Source organism: Coregonus clupeaformis, chromosome 1, assembly GCF_020615455.1.
Source record: "Coregonus clupeaformis isolate EN_2021a chromosome 1, ASM2061545v1, whole genome shotgun sequence".
Lineage (NCBI taxonomy): Eukaryota > Metazoa > Chordata > Actinopteri > Salmoniformes > Salmonidae > Coregonus > Coregonus clupeaformis.
The window spans coordinates 32243088-32267062 of NC_059192.1; positions in this window are offsets into that span (position 1 = coordinate 32243088).

The window sequence follows — 23975 nt, forward strand, 5'->3', positions numbered from 1 at the left end:
GAACTGCCAAAGGGGGTGGAGTTGCAATCTACTGTAGAGATAGCCTGCAGAGCTCCATCATACTATCCAGGTCTGTGCCCAAACAGTTTGAGCTTCTACTTCTAAAAATCCACCTTTCCAGAAATAAATCTCTCACTGTTGCCGCTTGCTACAGACCCCCTCAGCCCCCAGCTGTGCCCTGGACACCATATGTGAATTGATTGCCCCCATCTATCCTCAGAGTTCGTACTGCTTGGTGACCTAAATTGGGATATGCTTAACACCCCGGCCATCCTACAATCTAAACTAGATGCCCTCAATCTCACACAAATTATCAACGAACCTACCAGGTACAACCCTAAATCCGTAAACATGGGTACCCTCATAGATATCATCCTGACTAACTTACCCTCTAAATACACCTCCGCTGTCTTCAACCAGGATCTCAGCGATCACTGCCTTATTGCCTGCGTCCGTAACGGGTCCGCGGTCAAACGACCACCCCTCATCACTATCAAACGCTCCCAAAAACACTTCAGCGAGCAGGCCTTCCTAATTGACCTGGCCCAGGTATCCTGGATGGATATAGATCTCATTCCGTCAATAGAGGATGCCTGGTTGTTCTTTAAAAGTAATTTCCTCTCAATCTTAAATAGACATGCCCCATTCAAAAAATAGAACCCCTGGTTCTCCTCAGACTTGACTGCCCTTGACCAGCACAAAAACATCCTGTGGCGTACTGCATTAGCATCAAATAGCCCCCGCGATATGCAACTTTTCAGGGAAGTTAGGAACCAATATACACAAGCAGTTAGGAAAGCAAAGGCTAACTTTTTCAAACAGAAATTTGCATCCTGTAGCACTAACTCCAAAAAGTTTTGGGACACTGTAAAGTCCATGGAAAATAAGAGCACTTCCTCCCAGCTGCCCACTGCACTGAGGCTAGGAAACACTATCACCACCGATAAATCTACAATAATCGAGAATTTCAACAAGCATTTTGCTACGGCTGGCCATGCTTTCCACCTGGCTACCACTACCCCGGCCACCAGCTCTGCACCCTCCGCTGCAACTTGCCCATGCCCCCCCCGCTTCTCCTTCACACAAATCCAGACAGCTGATGTTCTAAAAGAGCTGCAAAATCTGGACCCCTACAAATCATCTGGGCTAGACAATCTGGACCCTTTCTTTCTAAAACTAGCCGCCGAAATTGTCGCAACCCCTATTACTAGCCTGTTCAACCTCTCTTTCGTAACGTCTGAGATCCCCAGAGATTGGAAAGCTGCCGCGGTCATCCCCCTCTTCAAAGGGGGGTGACACTCTAGATCCAAACTGTTACAGACCCATATCCATCCTGCCCTGCCTTTCAAAAGTTTTTGAAAGCCAAGTCAACAAACAGATCACCGACCATTTCGAATCCCACCGTACCTTCTCCGCTATGCAATCCGGTTTCCGAGCTGGTCATGGGTGCACTTCAGCCACGCTCAAGGTCCTAAACGATATTATAACCGCGATCGATAATAGACAGTACTGTGCAGCCGTTTTCATTGACCTGGCCAAGGCTTTCGACTCTGTCAACCACCGCATTCTTATTGGCAGACTAAATAGCCTTGGTTTCTCAAATGACTGCCTCGCCTGGTTCACCAACTACTTCTCAGATAGAGTTCAATGTGTCAAATCGGAGGGCCTGTTGTCTGGACCTATGGCAGTCTCTATGGGGGGTGCCACAGGGTTCAATTCTTGGGCCGACTCTTTTCTCTGTGTATATCAATGACGTCGCTCTTGCTGCTGGTGACTCTCAGATCCACCTCTACGCAGACGACACCATTTTGTATACATCTGGCCCTTCATTGGACACTGTGTTAACAAACCTCCAAACGAGCTTCAATTCCATACAACACTCCTTCAGTAGCCTCCAACTGCTCTTAAACAATAGTAAAACTAAATGCATGCTCTTCAACCGAACGCTGCTTGCACCCGCCCACCCGACTAGAATCACTACTCTCGACGGTATGTGGACAACTACAAATATCTAGGTGTCTGGTTAGACTGTAAACTCTCCTTCCAGACTCACATTAAGAATCTCCAATCCAAAGTTAAATCTAGAATCGGTTTCCTATTTCGCAACAAAGCCTCCTTCACTCATGCTGCCAAACATGCCCTCGTAAAACTGACTATCCTACCGATCCTTGACTTCGGCGATGTCATTTACAAAATAGCCTCCAACACTCTACTCAGCAAATTGGATGTAGTCTATCACAGTGCCATCCGTTTTGTCTCCAAAGCCCCATATAATACCCACCACTGTGACCTGTACGCTCTTGTTGGCTGGTCCTCACTACATATTCGTCGCCAAACCCACTGGCTCCAGGCCATCTATAAATCACTGCTAGGCAAATCCCTGCCTTATCTTAGCTCATTGGTCACCATAGCAACACCCACCCGTAGTCTGCGCTCCAGCGGGTATATCTCACTGGTCATCCCCAAAGCCAACACCTCCTTTGGCCGCAATTCCTTCCAGTTCTCTGCTGCCAATGACTGGAACAAATTGCAAAAATCTCTGAAGCTGGAGACTCTTATCTCCCTCACTAACTTTAAGCATCAGTTGTCAGAGCACCTTACCGATCACTGCACCTGTACACAGCCCATCTGAAATTAGCCCGCCCAACTACCTCATCCCTATATTGTTATTTATTTTGCTCATTTGTACCCCAGTATCTCTATTTGCACATAATCTCTTGCACATCTATCATTCCAGTGTTAATACTAATTGTAATTATTTTGCACTATAGCCTATTTTATTGCCTTACCTCCATAACTTGCTAAATTTGCACACACTGTATATTATATGTATTTCTGTTGTATTTTTGACTTTGTTTTGTTTTACCCCATATGTAACTCTGTGTTGTTGTTTTTATCGCACTGCTTTGCTTTATCTTGGCCAGGTTGCAGTTGTAAATGAGAACTTGTTCTCAACTGGTTTACCTGGTTAAATAAAGGTGAAAAAAAAATATATATAAATACATTTCTTAAACGGAAGCAAACATAATGAAACGGGGATAAACATACCTGAATTTTTCCAATAGAAACTCTCTTTTGCAAATGTTGGACTAATGATTGAACCCTAGAACCCTAGATCAGCTAGATGCAGGCAAGAGTGTCCAAGGCGGTATTGAACGTGTCACCTTGATTACTCAAAATTCTCTCGACCTGTGCACCTACATTGTAAACTTTCATTCATAGGCTAGGTTGTAGCAACCTCATGATGGGTACAGGGAAAATTTGAGTATCATATAGTAGCATAAACCTATCGATGTTACATTGAGCTGGGTGAATGGAATATGAATGACAGTCATCCACTATGCTGTAATAGAAATAAGGCCATGCTCATAAAAAAAAATCAAAATCATCGTCCCTCATGTTAAACGGCACTTACCGCCACTGGTCAGGTAAACATACAGTATATACTACTCACACACTTTGTTTGTATTGCATATTTGAAAAATTTACCTGAATTCATTACCACCACAAAATGTGTCACTACCGAAGCATAGTGAAATAGTTGGACTAAAGGGAGAACCATGTACAGAAGATATCGTTTTGATTATCCTTCTATTACAGATGAAAACATTTAAATGTTATTTGCCTACCAAATTAACAAAATACAGTAGCAAAAACATGATTTTTGTCACTGTTTCGGCCGAGGCTGCTCCTTCTCCTTGTTCGGGCAGGCTTCGGCGGTCGTCGTCTCCGGAGTACTAGCTGCCACCGTTCTATGTTTCTATGTTTGATTGGTTTTGTCTGTTTGTTACACCTGTTCATTGTTAAGTGTTCATTATGCGTCCTATTTAGTTATCTTGTGTTTGGTCAGGTGTTGTGTGTAATTGTTCGATGTCACGTGTAGTAGTTGGTTCGCTGTTCTGTGCTCTCTGTATTTCGTTTTGTTTGAGAGAGTCCTGCACGTTGTGCGCATTTACTGTGGTTCTTACCAAGTGTGCGTATGTTTCGCCTGTGGCCTGTTGCCGTGTTTGGCTTGTATTTTCGGACTTCACTAAAGACATCTGTTTCGAATCGCTGTGTGTCCTGCGTGTGATTCCACGTTACCTCTACACTCAACCCTGACAGAATTACACACCATCTCTATGGAATCAGCAGGAGCACCCGCACCCACAGAGATCATCGAGGAGCGCCTTCGTGGACAGGAGGACAGGATCAACCAAATCGGGCACGCCCTGGACCGAGTGATGAACACCCTCCATCGATGGGAGACCAGCGGGGTACCCACACCCCCACCTACCGCACCATCACCATCGGTCAGCCCGCCTGTCCAACTTCCGGAACCCAGTGGGATTCGGCTCTCGCTCCCGAGGGCGTACGACGGCACCGCTGCCGGGTGTCAGGGGTTCCTGTTGCAAGTGGAACTCTACCTCGCCACCGTACACCCGGGCGCCCTCGGGACACGAGAGCGTTTCCGCCCTCATCTCCTGTCTCACCGGCAAGGCGTTGGAGTGGGCCAACGCCGAATGGAGGAGAATAGACGCCGCTACTATCACCTATGCGGAGTTCTCCCGCCGCTTCCGTGCAGTGTTTGACCATCCACCGGAAGGGAAGGCGGCGGGGGAGCGTCTATTCTACCTCCGGCAGGGGATGAGGAGCGCTCAGGAGTTTGCACTGGAGTTCCGGACTCTAGCGGCAGATGCGGGGTGGAATGAGCGGGCACTCATAGACCACTTCCGCTGCAGCCTCCGGGAGGACGTCCGCAGAGAGTTGGCGTGCAGGGATACCATGCTTTCATTTGACCAATTGGTTGACATGGCCATTCGGCTGGACACCCTGCTCGCTACCCGCGGGCGTCCCAGGTGGGGGTCGGCCATTCCACCCTCCAGCACCTCCGAGCCGAGCCCTATGGAGCTCGGAGGTGCTGGCGCTAGAGGAAGGAGAAGAAGGAGCCCGAGGGGGGCCGTCCCCTGCACCAACTGTGGCCGTGGAGGGCACACCGCGGCTAGGTGCTGGGGAGGGTCTCCTGGTGGAGGAGAAGGCAGGCCACACATTGGGGAGTCCTCCCAGGTGAGTAGGCGCCCCACTTACCCAGAGCTTTCTGTCGTACACATAACCATACCTGTTTCTTTTCCACAGGTTGCACCTCGTTCCCAGCATAAGGCGCTAGTAGATTCAGGCGCAGCTGGGAATTTTGTAGATCGCAAATTCTGTGTAGAGTTAGGGATTCCCCTCCTTCCGGTAAATAATCCTTTCCCTGTACATGCCCTAGATAGTCGTCCGTTAGGATCCGGGTTGATTAGGGAGGTCACAATGCCACTTAGGATGGAGACGCAGGGGGGTCATGAGGAGACGATTCAGCTCTATCTGATCGACTCTCCTGCGTATCCGGTGGTGCTGGGGCTTCCCTGGTTGATTACCCATGATCCTACTATTTCGTGGCGAGAGAGGGCTCTTAAGGGGTGGTCTGCTCAGTGTGAGGGGCTATGTCTGGGTGTTTCCGTAGGGGCGACCTCGGTGGAGAGTCCGAACCAAATGCCCGCATTGCACATTCCCCCCGAGTATGAGGATCTGGCACTCGTGTTTAGCAAGACGAGAGCGGCGCGGTTGTCACCTCATAGACAGGGGGATTGTGCGATAGACCTCCAGGCAGGAGCTGCGCTCCCGCGGAGCCATGTGTATCCTTTGTCACAGGAAGAGAAGAGGGCATTGGAGACATACATTGCCGAGTCTCTGAGACAGGGATACATACGGCCCTCCACTTCACCCGCGTCCTCAAGCTTCTTTTTTGTGAAGAAAAAGGATGGAGGTTTGCGCCCGTGTATTGATTACCGCGGTCTCAATCAGATTACTGTGAAATATAGTTATCCACTCCCGCTGATTGCGACTATGACGGAGTCATTACACGGGGCACGGTTCTTCACAAAATTGGACCTCAGGAGCGCATATAACTTGGTGCGCATTAGAGAGGGCGATGAATGGAAGACTGCATTTAGTACTACCTCCGGTCATTACGAGTATCTCGTCATGCCATACGGGTTAATGAATGCTCCATCAGTCTTCCAATCCTTTGTAGATGAGATTTTCTGGGACATGCAGGGGCAGGGAGTAGTCGTGTACATAGACGATATTCTGGTGTACAGTTCTACCCGGGCCGAACATGTAGCCCTGGTGCGCCGAGTATTGAGGAGGCTGTTGGAGCATGACCTGTATGTCAAAGCCGAGAAATGTCTGTTCTTCCAGGAGTCGGTCTCCTTTTTGGGTTATCAGTTGTCTGCGTCAGGGGTGAGGATGGAGGTTGACCGTGTGTCAGCTGTGCGTAATTGGCAAACCCCAACCACGGTTAAAGAGGTGCAGCAGTTCTTGGGTTTTGCGAATTACTACCGGAGGTTTATCCGGGGTTTTGGACAGGTGGCAGCTCCCATAACGTCCCTTCTGAAGGGGGGTCCGGTGCGCTTGCGGTGGTCAGCTGAGGCGGACAGGGCTTTTGGGAGACTGAAGGACCTGTTTACCTCGGCTCCAGTGCTGGCGCACCCGGATCCCGCTTTACCATTCCAAGTAGAAGTGGACGCGTCTGAAGCCGGTATCGGGGCTGTTCTCTCACAACGGTCCGGCACACCACCTAAACTCCGCCCCTGTGCTTTTTATTTGAAAAAGCTCCGTCCGGCGGAGCGTAATTATGACGTAGGGGACAGGGAGCTGTTAGCCGTGGTACAAGCCCTAAAGGTGTGGAGGCATTGGCTTGAGGGGGCTCAACACCCTTTTCTCATTCTGATTGACCACCGTAACCTGGAATACATTCGGGCAGCTAGGAGACTGAATCCTCGCCAGGCTCGGTGGACTATGTTTCTAGCCCGGTTCGTGTTTAAGATCACTTACATCCCTGGGTCCCAGAACGGGAAGGCAGATGCCCTGTCTCGGCGGTATGACACGGAGGAGAGGTCCGTTGAGCCCACTCCCATACTACCTAAGTCTTGTCTGGTTGCACCGGTGGTATGGGAGGTCGATACGGAGATCGAGCGGGCATTACGCACCGACCCTAGCCCTCCACAGTGTCCGGTGGGTCGGACGTACGTCCCGCTCGAGGTCCGGGATCGGCTCATTTATTGGGCTCACACGTCACCCTCCTCTGGGCATCCAGGTATTGGCCGGACATTGCACTGCCTTAGCACAAAGTACTGGTGGCCAACGTTAGCCAGGGATGTGAGGATTTATGTCTCCTCCTGCTCGGTGTGTGCCCAGTGTAAGGCGCCCAGACACTTGCCCAGGGGTAAGTTACAACCCCTGCCCGTTCCACAACGACCCTGGTCTCACCTCTCGGTGGATTTTGTTACAGACCTTCCCTCCTCACAGGGGAATACCACCATCCTGGTCGTTGTGGATCGGTTCTCGAAGGCCTGTCGTCTCCTTCCCATGCCGGGTCTTCCTACTGCCCTACAGACCGCTGAGGCTCTATTTACCCACGTCTTCCGGCATTACGGGGTACCCGAGGATATAGTGTCTGATCGAGGCCCCCAGTTTACCTCCAGAGTCTGGAGAGCGTTTATGGAACGGTTGGGGGGTTTCGGTGAGCCTTACCTCGGGTTACCACCCGGAGAGTAATGGGCAGGTCGAACGTGTCAACCAGGATGTGGGTAGGTTTCTGAGGTCATATTGCCAGGGCCGGCCGGAGGAGTGGGCGAGATATGTTCCCTGGGCCGAGATGGCACAGAACTCTCTCCGCCACTCCTCCACTAAACTAACCCCTTTCCAGTGTGTGTTAGGGTACCAGCCGGTTCTGGCACCTTGGCATGAGAGCCAGATCGAGGCCCCTGCGGTGGATGAGTGGGTGCGGCGCTCGGAGGAGACGTGGAACGCTGCACACATCCATCTGCAGCGAGCCATCCGTCGACAGAAGACGAGCGCCGATCTCCACCGCAGGGAGGGGCCAGTGTACGCACCTGGAGATCGAGTCTGGCTCTCAACCAGAAACCTGCCCCTCCGCCTGCCCTGCCGGAAGCTGGGTCGGCGGTTTGTGGGGCCTTTCAAAGTCCTGAGGAGATTGAACGAGGTGTGTTACAGGTTACAACTGCCCATTGATTACAAGAATATTAACCCCTCGTTCCATGTGTCTCTCCTCAGGCCGGTGGTAGCTGGTCCACTCCAGGACTATGAGATAGAAGAGACTCCTCCGCCCCCGTTGGACATCGAGGGGGCTCCGGCGTACACTGTTCGGTCCATCCTAGATTCGATACACCGGATGGGGGGTCTCCAATATCTCGTGGAGTGGGAGGGGTACGGCCCGGAGGAGCGGTGCTGGGTGCCGAGGAGGGACATCCTAGACCCGTCTCTTCTGACCGAGTTCCATCGTGGTCATCCTACGCGCCCTGCTCCGCGTCCTCCTGGTCGTCCCCGAGGCCGGGGTCGGCGCACGGCTGGAGCCGCGCGTCAAGGGGGGGGGGTACTGTCACGGTTTCGGCCGAGGCTGCTCCTTCTCCTTGTTCGGGCAGGCTTCGGCGGTCGTCGTCTCCGGAGTACTAGCTGCCACCGTTCTATGTTTCTATGTTTGATTGGTTTTGTCTGTTTGTTACACCTGTTCATTGTTAAGTGTTCATTATGCATCCTATTTAGTTCTCTTGTGTTTGGTCAGGTGTTGTGTGTAATTGTTCAATGTCACGTGTAGTAGTTGGTTCGCTGTTCTGTGCTCTCTGTATTTCGTTTTGTTTGAGAGAGTCCTGCACGTTGTGCGCATTTACTGTGGTTCTTACCAAGTGTGCGTATGTTTCGCCTGTGGCCTGTTGCCGTGTTTGGCTTGTATTTTCGGACTTCACTAAAGACATCTGTTTCGAATCTCTGTGTGTCCTGCGTGTGATTCCACGTTACCTCTACACTCAACCCTGACAATTTTTAACCAGATTTTCTAAATCTCTTTAGTTTACAGTGGTGAAATAACAGGGCAAAGTCTGGAAAGTAAACAACAGGGAAATAAGATGGCAACGACCAGGTAAGAACTCAGTTATACCCGTTAACACAATGAACAAAAATACAAATGCAACATGCAACAATTTCAATGATTTTACTGAGTTACAGTTCATGTAAGGAAATCAGTCAATTTAAATGAATTCAATAGGCCCTAATCTATGGATTTCACATGACTGGGAAGGAGTGCAGCCATGGCTGGGCCAGGGCGTGCACAGACCCACCCATTTGGGAGCCAGGCCCACCCACTGGGGAGCCAGGCCCAGCCAATCAGAATGAGTTTTTCCCCACAAAATTACAGACATAAATACTCCTCAGTTTCATCAGCTGTCAGGGTGGCTGGTCTTAGACGATCCCGCAGGTGAAGAAGCCGGAGGTGGAGGCGGCTTATGGTAGAGAAATGAACATTCAATGCTCTGGTGGACATTCCTGCAGTCAGCATGCCAATTGCATGCTCCCTCAAAACTTCAGACATCTGTGGCATTGTGTTGTGTGACAAAACTGCACATTTTAGTGGCCTTTTATTGTACCCAGCACAAGGGGCACCTGTGTAATGATCGTGCCGTTTAATCAGCTTCTTGATATGCCACACCTGTCAGGTGGATGGATTATCTTGGCAAAGGATAAATGCTCACTAACAGGGATGTAAACAAATTTGTGGCCATTTTGTTTTTCTAAAATAGATGTTTAATTGTATGTACATCTGTCCAAATGAAAGATAGCCAGCCATATGTTAGCTATGGGGATTCTTTAACCTTTTACCGCAGTGGGCTAAATCAGGGTCACACAGTGATTCTTGGCAGTCTTAAACAAATCTACTTTGAAACAAAAGTATACACCTCACACACATGGTTATGGGCTTAATAAAAAGAAGACACCGGTACCATGTCAGATGTAATTTAATCAGTTTTGAGTTTGCATCCCAATATATACATCACAGAAGACTGAAATATAACAACACAGTTTGACATAGAAACACCGGATTTTCTGTCGGACTGCCAGATGGTGAAGCGTGATTCATCACTCCAGAGAACGCGTTTCCACTGCTCCAGAGTCCAATGTCGACGAGCTTTACACCACTGCAGCCGACTCTTGGCATTGCGCATGGTGATCTTAGGCTTGTTTGCGGCTGCTCGGCCATGGAAACCCAGTTCATGAAGCTCCCAACGAACAGTTCTTGTGCTGACGTTGCTTCCAGAGGCAGTTTGGATCACAGTAGTGAGTGTTGTAACCGAGGACAGACGATTTTTACGTGCTACGCGCTTCAGCACTCCGCTGGTCCCGTTCTGTGAGCTTGTGTGGCCTACCACTTTGTGGCTGAGCCGTTGTTGCTCCTAGACATTTCCACTTCACAATAACAGCACTTACAGTTGACCGGGGCAGCTCTAGCAGGTATGACATTTTATGAACTGACTTGTTGGAAAGGTGGCATCCTATGACAGTGCCACGTTGAAAGTCACTGAGCTCTTCAGTACGGGCCATTCTACTGACAATGTTTCCAATGGAGAGTGCATGGCTGTGTGCTCGATTTTATTAAGCAACGGGTGTGACTGAAATAGCCAAATCCACTAATTTAAAGGGCTGTCCACATACTTTTGGCCATATAGTGTATTTGCATTGACCCCCTTTTTGCACTTACTCTCTTGCACAGGCTCCATGTACACACACTGGACTCTACCCATACACTCACACATAGTACACTGACACTCCAACACGCTCACACACACACATACAAAAGCATATTGACGCCAAACACACTCGCACACAGACACACATTCACACTCCTTCACACTTCACATGCACTGCTGCTAGTTTATTTTTATGCCAAGTCACTTTCACCCGTACGTACATGTACATCTTGTACAGTGCCTTGCAAAAGTATTCATCCCCCTTGGTGTTTTTCCTATTTTGTTGCATTACAACCTGTAATTTAAATATATATTTTTTGGGAGTAACATGTTAAAAGAAAATCTACAAAATAAATAACGGAAAAGTGGTGTGTGCATATATATTCACCCCCTTTGCTATGAAGCCCCAAAATAAGATCTGGTGCAACCAATTACCTTCAGAAATCACATAATTAGTTAAATAAAGTCCACCTGTGTGCAATCTAAGTGTCACATGATCTGTCACATGATCTCAGTATATATACAGTTGAGGTCGGAAGTTTACATACACTTAGGTTGGAGTCATTAAAACTCGCTTTTCAACCACTCCACACATTTCTTGTTAACAAACTATAGTTTTGGCAAGTCGGTTAGGACATCTACTTTGTGCATGACAAGTAATTTTTCCAACAATTCTTTACAGACAGATTATTTCACTATTTCACTGTTTCACAATTCCAGTGGGTCAGAAGTTTACATACACTAAGTTGACTGTGCCTTTAAACCACTTGGAAAATCACAGAAAATGATGTCATGGCTTTAGAAGCTTCTGATAGGCTAATTGACATCATTTGAGTCAATTGGAGGTATACCATTGGATGTATTTCAAGGCCTACCTTCAAACTCAGTGCCTCTTTGCTTGACATCATGGGAAAATCAAAAGAAATCAGCCAAGACGTCAGAAATAACATTGTAGACCTCCACAAGTCTGGTTCATCCTTGGGAGCAATTTCCAAATGCCTGAAGGTACCACGTTAATCTGTACAAACAATAGTACTCAAGTATAAACACCATTGGATCACGCTGCCATCATACCGCTCAGGAAGGAGATGCGTTCTGTCTCCTAGAGATGAACGTACTTTGGTGTGAAAAGTGCAAATCAATCCCAGAACAACAGCAAAGGACCTTGTGAAAATGCTGGAGGAAACAGGTACAAAAGTATCTATATCCACAGTAAAACAAGTCCTATATCGACACAACCTGAAAGGCCGCTCAGCAAGGAAGAAGCCACTGCTCCAAAACCACCATAAAAAAGCCAGACTACGGTTTGCAACTGCACATGGGGACAAAGTACTTTTTGGAGAAATGTCCTCTGGTCTGATGAAACAAAAATAGAACTGTTTGGCCATAATGACCATCGTTATGTTTGGAGTAAAAAGGGGGTCGCTTGCAAGCCGAAGAACACCATCCCAACCGTGAAGCACGGGGGTGGCAGCATCATGCTGTGGGGGTGCTTTGCTGCAGGAGGGACTGGTGCACTTCACAAAATAGACATCATGAGGAAGGAAAATTATGTGGATATATTGAAGCAACATCCCAAGACATCAGTCAGGAAGTTCAAGCTTGGTCGCAAATGGGTCTTCCAAATGGACAATGTTCCCAAGCATACTTCCAAAGTTGTGGGAAAATGGCTTAAGGACAACAAAGTCAAGGTATTGGAGTGGCCATCACAAAGCCCTGACCTCAATCCTATAAAAAATGTGTGGGCAGAACTGAAAAATCGTGTGCGAGCAAGGAGGCCTACAAACCTGCTCTGTCAGGATTAATGGGCCAAAATTCACCCAACTTATTGTGGGAAGCTTGTGTAAGGCTACCCGAAACGTTTGACCCAAGTTAAACAATTTAAAGGCAATGCTACCAAATACTAATTGAGTGTATGTAAACTTCTGACCCACTGGGAATGTGATAAAATAAATAAAAGCTTAAATAAATCATTCTCTATACGATTATTCTGACATTTCACATTCTTAAAATAAAGTGGTGATCTTAACTGACCTAAGACAGGGAATTTTTACTAGGATTAAATGTCAGGAATTGTGAAAAACTGAGTTTAAATGTATTTGGCTAAGGTGTATGTAAACTTCCGACTTCAACTGTACACCTGTTCTGAATGGCACCAGAGTCTGCAATGCCACTAAGAAAGGGGCACCACCAAACAAGCGGCACCATGAAGTCCAAGGAGCTCTCCAAACAGGTCAGGGACAAAGTTGTGGAGAAGTACAGATCAGGGTTGGGTTATAAAAAAATATCAGAAACTTTGAACATCCCACGGAGCACCATTAAATCCATTATAAAAAAATGGAAAGAATATGGCACCACAACAAACCTGCCAAGAGAGGGCCACCCACCAAAACTCACAGACCTGGCAAGGACGGCATTAATCAGAGAGGCAACAAAGAGATCAAAGATAACCCTGATGGGTGCAGGGCGGCAGGTAGCTTAGTGGTTAAGAGTGTAGTGCCAATAACCGAAAGGTCGCTGGTTCTAATCCCCGAGCCGACTAGGTGAAAAATCTGTCGCTGTGCCCTTGAGCAAGGCACTTAACCATAATTGCTCCTGTAAGTCGCTCTGGATAAGAGTGTCTGCTAAATGACTAAAATGTGAAATGTAATGTAAATGTAATTTTGGTGTTCGCCAAAAGGCATGTGGGAGACTCCCCAAACATATGGAAGAAGGTGCTCTGGTCAGATGAGACTAAAATTGAGCTTTTTGGCCATCAAGGAAAACGCTATGTCTGGCGCAAACCCAACACCTCTCATCACCCTGAGAACACCATCTTGAAGCATTGTGGTGTCAGCATCAGGCTGTGGGGATGTTTTTAATCGGCAGGGACTGGGAAACTGGTCAGAATTGAAGGAATGATGGATGGCGCTAAATACAGGGAAATTCTTGAGGGAAAACTGTTTCAATCTTCCAGCGATTTGAGACTGGGATGGAGGTATACCTTGCAGCAGGACAATGACCCTAAGCATACTGCTAAAGCAACACTAGTGGTTTAAGGGAAAACATTTAAATGTCTTGGAATGGCCTAGTCAAAGCCCCGACTTCAATCCAATTGAGAATCTGTGGTATGACTTAAAGATTGCTGTACACCAGCGGAACCCATCGAACTTGAAGGAGCTGGCTAGATGTGCCAAGCTTATAGAGATTGTAATTGCTGCAAAAGGTGGCTCTACAAAGTATTGACTTTGGGGGGGTGAATAGTTATGCACGTTCAACTTTTCCGTTTTTTTGTTTTATTACTTGTTTGTTTCACCCAAAAAAATATTTTGCATCTTCAAAAGTGCTAGGCATGTTGTGTAAATCAATGATACAAATACAAATGATAGTGAATACTTTCGCAAGCCACTGTATATAGCCTCGTTATTGGTATTTGTTTGTGTACTATTAGTCTTTTTTTTAACTAAATTTAGCTAATTTGTCTTACTTTTTTAAGTCTGCATTGTTGGCTATTATTCAAAATTAATCAATAGTAATATTTTTATCAATAGTAATATTTTCCACTTACATAGTCTGAATAGTCTGAGTTCTGAATTAGAAAAGAACATTCATAAATGTTTTATGCGTCACACATTCTACATTCAAAAAGACCACCGGCTATAAAACAATGGCAAATAGCCCAAAACACAGGACAGGTATAATGTTACAACACTTGGGGACCAACTTACCTGGATGAGACTAAACCCATGCAGCAGTGAGTGAATGCAAATTATTGAAATGATATGGCTACTGGCGTGCCTCTCTATGCTGCACAAACACCTAACATGGGGGAAAGTGAAAGTGAAGTTGGCGAGCGCCTGTGAGAGGGAAGCCACTGGCACCCTGTTGATAGCTAGGCTAGCCTAGCTAGCTAAATAGCCAACATTGCATTGCATTAGATGGTGTTAAACTCTTTTCACCAATATTTAGCTAGTATCACAACAGCATTAGGAAACATTTTATGAACTCTACATTAACTTTAATGTGTTATAAACTTTATAAACATGAATATACAAGAGCACTTGCAAATAGAGTGCATTCGGAAAGTATTCACTTTTTCCACATTTTGTTACGGTACAGCCTTATTAAATAAAAAAAAGTCCTCATCAATTTACACACAATACCTCATAATGACAAAGCGAAAACAGGTTTTTAGACATCTTAGCAAATGTATACAAAACAGAAATACCTTATTTACATAATTATTCAGACCCTTTGCTATGAGACTCGAAATTGAGCTCCGGTGCATCCTGTTTCCATTGATCATCCTTGAGATGTTTCTACAACTTGATTGGAGTCCACCTGTGGTCAATTCAATTGATTGGACATGATTTGGAAAGGCACACACCTGTCTATATAAGATCCCACAGTTGACAGTGCATGTCAACTGTGGGATCTGTAGAGCTCCGAGACAGGATTGTGTCAAGGCACAGATCTGGGGATGGGGTACCAAAAAATGTCTGCGGCGTTGAAGGTCCCCAAGAACACAGTGGCCTCCATCATTCTTAAATGGAAGAAGTTTGGATCCACCAAGACTCTTCCTAGAGCTGGCCGCCCGGCCAAACTCAGCAATCGGGGGAGAAGGGCCTTGGTCAGGGAGGTGACCAAGAACCCGATGGTCACTCTTATAGAGCTCCAGAGTTCCTCTGTGGAGATGGGAGAACCTTCCAGAAGGACAACCATCTCTGCAGCACTCCACCAATCAGGCCTTTATGGTAGAGTGGCCAGACAGAAGCCACTCCTCAGTAAAAGGCACATGACAGCCCACTTGGAGTTTGTCAAATGGCACCTAAAAACTCTCAGACCATGAGAAACAAGATTTTCTGGTCTGATGAAACCAAAATTGAACTCTTTGGCCTGAATGCCAAGCGTCACATCTGGAGGAAACCTGGCACCATCCCTACGGTGAAGCATGGTGGTGGCAGCATCATGCTGTGGGGATGTTTTCCAGTGGCAGGGACTGGGAGACTAGTCAGGATCGAGGGAAAGATGAATGGAGCAAAGTAAAAAGAGATCCTTGATGAAAACCTGCTCCAGAACGCTCAGGACTTCAAACAGGGGCGAAGGTTCACCTTCCAACAGGACAACGACCCTAAGCACACAGCCAAGACAACGCAGGAGTGGCTTTGCGACAAGTCTTTGAATGTCCTTGAGTGGCCCAGCCAGAGCCCGGACTTGAACCCCATCTAACATCTCTGGAGAGAACTGAAAATACAGTGAGGGAAAAAAGTATTTGATCCCCTGCTGATTTTGTACGTTTGCCCTCTGACAAAGAAATGATCAGTCTATAATTTTAATGGTAGGTTTATTTGAACAGTGAGAGACAGAATAACAACAACAAAAATCCAGAAAAACGCATGTCAAAAATGTTATAAATTGATTTGCATTTTAATGAGGGAAATAAGTATTTGACCCCCTCTCAATCAGAAAGATTTCTGGCTCCCAGGTGTCTTTTATACGAGCTGAGATTAGGAGCACACTCTTAAAGGGAGTGCTCCTAATCTCAGATTGTTACCTTTATAAAAGACACCTGTCCACAGAAGCAATCAATCAATCAGATTCCAAACTCTCCACCATGGCCAAGACCAAAGAGCTCTCCAAGGATGTCAGGGACAAGATTGTAGACCTACACAAGGCTGGAATGGGCTACAAGACCATCGCCAAGCAGCTTGGTGAGAAGGTGACAACAGTTGATGCGATTATTCGCAAATGGGCGAAACACAAAAGAACTGTCAATCTCCCTCGGCCTGGGGCTCCATGCAAGATCTCACCTCGTGGAGTTGCAATGATCATGAGAACGGTGAGGAATCAGCCCAGAACTACACGTGAGGATCTTGTCAATGATCTCAAGGCAGCTGGGACCATAGTCACCAAGAAAACAATTGGTAACACACTACGCCGTGAAGGACTGAAATCCTGCAGCACCCGCAAGGTCCCCCTGCTCATGAAAGCACATATACAGGCCCGTCTGAAGTTTGCCAATGAACATCTGAATGATTCAGAGGAGAACTGGGTGAAAGTGTTGTGGTCAGATGAGACCAATATCGAGCTCTTTGGCATCAACTCAACTCGCCGTGTTTGGAGGAGGAGGAATGCTGCCTATGACCCCAAGAACACCATCCCCACGTCAAACATGGAGGTGGAAACATTATGCTTTGGGGGTTTTTTTCTGCTAAGGGGACAGGACAACTTCACCGCATCAAAGGGACGATGGACGGGGCCACGTACCGTCAAATCTTGGGTGAGAACCTCCTTCCCTCAGCCAGGGCATTGAAAATGGGTCGTGGATGGGTATTCCAGCATGACAATGACCCAAAACACACGGCCAAGGCAACAAAGGAGTGGCTCTAGAAGAAGCACATTAAGGTCCTGGAGTGGCCTAGTCAGTCTCCAGACCTTAATCCCATAGAAAATCTGTGGAGGGAGCTGAAGGTTCGAGTTGCCAAACGTCAGCCTCGAAACCTTAATGACTTGGAGAAGATCCCAAGATCACAAAATCCCTCCTGAGATTTGTGCAAACCTGGTGGCCAACTACAAGAAACGTCTGACCTCTGTGATTGCCAACAAGGGTTTTGCCACCAAGTACTAAGTCATGTTTTGCAGAGGGGTCAAATACTTATTTCCCTCATTAAAATGCAAATCAATTTATAACATATTTGACATGCGTTTTTTGTTGTTATTCTGTTTCTCACTGTTCAAATAAACCTACCATTAAAATTATAGACTGATCATGGCTTTGTCAGTGGGCAAACGTACAAAATCAGCAGGCGATCAAATACTTTTTTCCCTCACTGTAGCTGTGCAGTGACGCTCCCCATGCAACCTGACAGAGCTTGAGAGGATCTGCAGAGAATAATGGGAGAAACTCCCCAAATACAGGTGTGCCAAGCTCGTAGCGTCATACCCATGAAGACTTGAGGCTGTAATCACTGCCAAAGGTGCTTCAACAAAGTACTGAGTACTTATGTAAATGTGATATTTCAGTTTTTTATTTTTTATTCATTTTCAAAAAATTCTAAGAACCTGTTTTTGGTTTGTCATTATGTGGTATTGTATGTAGATTGATGAGGGGGGAAAGAAACATGTAATCAATTTTAGAATAAGGCTGTAACGTAACAACATGTGGAAAAAGTTAAGGGGTCTGAATACTTTCCGAATGCGCTGTATATATTATTTTATTAATATATTTGTTTATTCTGATTTTTCAGGGGGTGCTGCAGCATCTTCAGCAACCCTATTTCCTGCAGCTATGCTCTCTGATACAGAGAGGTTGGGTTAAATGCAGAAAGATACATTTTGGTTTAATGCATTCAGTTGTACAACTGATTAGGTACCCTCTTTCTCTCTCTTTTGCAGTGGAAGAGATGGACCAGGACATGCTTTTAGATGACTCGACAATAGCCTGGAGAACATCAAATTCGTACATGGAGTGACTATTCTGTAAACGCCACCTGTAAACGGACACACACGAATACATAGGACTGTGGACACCAAGCGACTAACCAAGCATCTGTCATGTGAATTTCTATCTCTAATTCAACCTAAGCTTGAATCATTACCAGAGGTTGTAAGGCTCTGGTTTTAATCATCAATGATTCAAGGTCCACAACCCACAAGTATTTATCTGTATATTTATTCATGGAGAGCTCTGGCGCCAAAGACACAAACGTACGATTTTATACCTCCTAAACTTGACTCCTCCCACCTTTAGGTGACTTTTCTAAACAGTTTCCGCCTTCCCCTTCACCCTTGAATGTTTAGTACCGCCCCCTCTGTTAGTGGGTTGACACTACATGATAATTCTAACATTTATACTGTATTTGGGGTGAAATCCTTTAGTCATTATTCTTAAAATCCAAATTAATCTAACAATCCACCCCTTTGACTAAATATTCCCACATTCAGGATAAATGTATTTTACAAGCATGATTAATCTCAGAGATCACATCAGAACTAATAAACATTTCATCCAATTGCGGTCTTTCAGGGTCCAAATCCTCGTCATCCACCAAGCCTGGAGGATCGTTTTCACATTCCCCTGGTCAGAGTCCGGAGTCAGTCCATCTCTCATCATTGTTTAGATACTGCATTTCACCAACGCCTGACTCACCAATCCTCGGACACAGGGAACAAGACAACAACCACATAATACAAGAATACCCATACAAACACTGACCGCTCCTAAGATGGTGGCTGCTAGGGTTTTCCATTTACCAAATATTTCATCAAACCACCTATCCACAATGTACTAACTTCTGAGTTCAGTTCATCCTTCACTTAGTGCAGTTAATTCTGCAAGAGCTCTGGTGACTGTCCCATCCAGTGTGGTGTTGTTAGGGATAAATGTGCAACAATGGCTTATCTTTCTATAGACACCGGCCCTTTCTGCCTGATCTAGAACCAACCTCTACTAAGTTATGAGCGGGATGGCGGATAATCGCTCAGAGATCCCCTTTACTGTATCTCTAGTCTGGTCAATAAATCGTTGTTGGTTGTAATAGATATAATTTATCCAATCCATATTTTTGTTTATTGTCACCCACCAGAAAAATGTTGTAGTAAAACTCTCCCATATTTGATTCATAGCTTTGTATTCGTCTGGAACACCCCTGGGGATGCCTATACCATCTATCCAAATTGGGCTATTTCCTTCCTGACTTATATTTTTTTTTCTCCTAATTATTCTTCCTGTCACTGGTCTTTGATGACCAATTCTTACAGGTTGGACCAACAATACTGGTGCACAAGTACCCACCCATCCCTCTGGTAATGTCTGCCGAATGCTCCCTTTGTTAGTGCATGCCCACCACACATCAGTCAGAGGGATGGTTAGGCTCCTAATTTTTTCCCTCCCTTCCTTATCTAAATCAGTCACATTAATTATCTCCTTACAGCCATCAAAATCACCCAAGTTACGGGTGCCATTTCTATGTCTGTAACACTGGTATTCACCAGGAGTTAAAGTGAATCTAGGTGGGCTGGCCGAGTATGTCAATTTTGCCAGCCCAATCCCTGTGCAATTTGGCTCTTTTTGATTGGACCCCAGGTCTAATACACAGGGAAACATTGCCTTTGGCATTGGGGCGGTCAACATTGTCGGTCGCCCAATGGAGTATGCATAACAATTGGTCTCCCCCAAGGCCCTAGCGGTGTATTTCATCCACTTTAACCAGAGATTCTCATCAGGGACCCCCTCTACTTCCCCATTGTTCCATTCTTGGAGGAGAAAATCTTTCATAGTGGACGGGTTAGTCGAATTGATTCCGTCATCCCTTGACTGATTTACTCGGTCTATTGCTGTTAGTGGATTAATGACAGTACCTGTGCTTTCCATATCTTTTGACTCCATCAAATGTAATCTTAGACAAGTATCCCGTCCGTATTTGTCCGCGCAAGCCCAGTAAGATCTTTTCATGTCCTCTTTAGTGACCTTTACTATCGTTACTACCATCTCCGTGGGGATGTCGTTATACCTTCTTATCCTCCATCTGGACGTCCAGCCCCCCCCCGTCTCATATCTCCGTCCCCCAGTATGTCTAAATACCCGAGCCCAGGAACAATCCGCCGAGGGAGCTGAACATAAATACAATGGGATTTTATAATCCCACGTTGCTTGCTTATCTGCCCTGATAAGATCCCTGATCCTAATTTTGAATCTTACTCCCCACCCTTCTCTGATCCCTATTTTGTAGATCACTCGTCCTTGACGGTCAGTATGTCGGGTTGCTTCCCTTTTATTTCTTAATAATGGTAAGGCCATAGCGTAATTGGTGCGAGGTGGTGGTGGATCTTGACATACCAAGACTATTGCCAAGACTATGATGCAGCTCAGGGTCACCCATATTCCCAACAACCGCCAACCCTCTCCTGTCTTGAGTCCTTCTGCTCGGTACCACCCCATACTCACACCCTAGGAACACACTACAGTGATGATAGGTCTGGGTAGGAGATCTTCGTTGACAGAGGTGACCCCCGGACCCTGTGGCCTAGTTCTGCTCGCCAACTCTGCGTGTGCTAAGTGGTGCTTGTATGTGGTCTTACCTTCTTGCAGTGGGTAACATGGACCCAGGTTCCTCTCTCTGCTATTCTAATGGCCAAGGTGGTGACCAACATAACCTGATAGGGCCCTTCCCAACAGGCCTGCTTCCAGTTTTCCTTCTAGTGACTGGATGCTCACCAGTCACCTGGTTAGATAGTGGGTCACCTTCTCCTTTAGTTCACCTGTGGGGCACAAAACCTCTGACATACGGGTGTGGTTAATAAACTATCTTCACACATGTTCAGATTAATGTAACAATTTCTGACTGCATTCTCTTTTTAGACTGTATCTAAAAAAATGTTTTTTTTTAAAAGTATTTTGTCCTCTCCTTCGTATATTATTTAATCCTACAATTAGCCTCTTCCCCCCTCTTGACACATAGTTCTGCTTATGTGTCAATATTTACCACCTTCCTAAACATTCCCTTAGGTAATTTATCAACCAATTGACATGCCTTTCATTTTTGAGATTGTCTTTTGCTTCTTTATTGCTCCTCCCATTTCCTTTGTCTTTATGGCGGCTAAATTCGACTTTCATTCAGTTCAGAATCAATTAGTAATCCAATCAAACAATCTCTTATCTTGTAAAAACACTTATGTTTAGTTCAACCTCTGTTCTACCCCGGCTCTCCCGGGCTTGACCTGAAGACTGATTGTTGGACATGACAAGTCCATATTTAGGTCACCTAAGTGTTCTGCCTAGCAACAAAGAATAAAAACCTCTATGTTTGTGATTAACCCAGTTATCTCTAATAGCCCACCAAAAAAAAAAACATCATCTTTAAATCACGACCAATGTCATATCCCTCTTTACTCTCTACCATTTGGGTAACATCCCTGATATATGTATGAAAAGCTAAGACTGTTTGGGAAGAGAGCAACAACATAAACTGTTCTTCCTCCTCAGAGTTCCAAATGATTTTACCATGGGCTGCCATTGCCTTCCCATAGATAAGATCACTTAATTTACCCATATGCAGTACATAATGGAGTACCCAAGCTTTACAGCAGTCTATCCTTACCAAAAAGCTCATCATTCTTCATCTATTTTTTTTTTCTCTAGTCCTTATCTACCTGATCCTATTGCTAAATCAATGATCTAGGCAATAGTTGTCTCGCCTTAGATTGTACATTCCTCTGATTACTGCAGCTTATTCCATTAATTTAGTTTCAAATATCACCCAATAAACCGTTCCATCCCACAGCATAGTAAACACCACCTATGAACTGTTGAAAATCCCCTAAATTCAACATAACAACCCTTTATAAACATCATGCTGGGTGTGTTTTTTTTTTGTTTTTTTAAACCCAATTGAAAAATAACAATCAAAGATAGTTAGGCTCAACTTAATTTGGTAGCTCCCTCTTATGACCTAAATACTGCCTAACTTCACTACTGCTCCCCCTTGCCCTGAGCAATATTCCAATGAGATAAGCTAATATCTTTCTCCTGGTTATACATTTTGTTAACCTTCAATTACCATCCGTAATCTAAAGATGGTAGTACACACAAAACATGATACAGATATCCCCAGTCCTAACCCATCAATAATGTTTGTATCAATCTAATTCCTTATAACTAATCCATAAAACCACTCAAAATTCTTAGAGTATACAATGATTATTTAATTATTATTTAATTGATTAACCTAAATCTGCTACATGTGATCTCATTTCAAATGATCCATTATCAATTATTTGATTCACCCCCTAGTAAAATCTCTCTCCCCTTCTATTCTGGAGTTCTACCTCTACCAGCTATTTCCCCTAGTGGCCATTAAATACTCTGCTCTCGTCTGTTCCTTTTCTTACTCTGTTAGTCTCTGCTTTTCAAGCTCCAGAAACTGTTGTCTCTGTCTCTCAGCCTGCTTGTTTTTCAAACCTAAACAGTTTCCTTCTCTCTATTTCTTTTATTCTCTCCCTCTCTAACTTCCTCTGTCTCTTTAAGTCTGTCTCTGCCTCTCCTTCTTCCCGCCAACCAGAGCCACAAATCATTCTCCTTGTCCTCAACTCAACCCTCACAGCTCTATCGCTACTTCAGTTCGCCATCCAATTTCTTCAACTGTTCTCTCTGATTCGGCCCTAATCAATAAAACAAACACTTGATATCGTTGATAAGCATACATTTAAGGATGATATTCCATAATGTCATTCGTACTTGTAACATATTTTCATAGACCTATCTAGAATACTACTAAAGCTATCTTATGCAACTTTTAATACACGTAAAAACTCTCTCTCTCTCCACCCATTCCCTATTGAATAAGTGTGTTTTTAACCCCCAACCACGCTCCAAATCTTCCCTTTAGCATTAACCAACCAAATACTAAGTAGTATCCGGTTACCATTCATCCCAGCCGTTGAATTCCCTCATACACACATATTTCACCTTATGCCATTCAAATGCCCAACACAACATAATAGTTCAATGCAACCCTCTATTGGTTCTGCAAGTCGCTCTGGACCAGAGCGTCTGCCAAATGACCAAAAATGCAAATGTAAATATTCTCTACTTTCTCACTCATGACGTACGTCTACGTTTGAGTGCGAAAGTTCATACATATGCATCGTTGGACTTAATAGGTACCTCTCAAATAATCGCTTTGTGGTGTTTTTAGCCAATTCTTAATTGACACGAATCATTTTTTCAAACATTTTACCCGTTGAACCAAAAAATTGACTGTCCTCCTCCTTTTCTTTACCCCTGCAGTAACAATGGTTAAATATTCCTTTGTTACCGTTAAAGCACTTTCGCGCTTAAAAAAACACTCGCTGTCTCTAGCCCCTCCTTTCGCTGTTTTTTCAAATCCGTTTCACATGCATCTGCCTAATCATATAACTTCTCTAACTTTTTTACTTCGAGATGCCCAATAAATTCATACCTCTTCTCCCTAATGGATCCATAAAACATATTTCTTCGATCTCTTCCTAACATATATCTTTCATCCCCCGTTAATTCTCCGACCTCTTTAGAAGATTTATTTCCCATGGTGGAAAAATAAGAAATCCCCCCCCTTTTTGTAATAATTCAACCCAAATTATTTTCGTAGGAGCTAATATCTTAGTGCGCCTCTTGAGCCAATGTATGATCTGCTTTTGTAATTAACCATTTAAAATTATTTAACCCCTAACCCAGAGTTTTTTATTTAAAACTCCGGTTTCATGAAAGGGGTCGATAACCATGTTTTCTCACGCGACCTAATTTTTAGCTCCTTCCTTGAAACAATTATCACGTCTCCCGATGGATTAAGTCTCACACATATACGACCTTATACAATCATTTGCTAAACTTATTTGCAAAGTTCTAGCAAATCCCCAGTCGTATACGCTACTCCCGACTCATCTATCTCACACGAT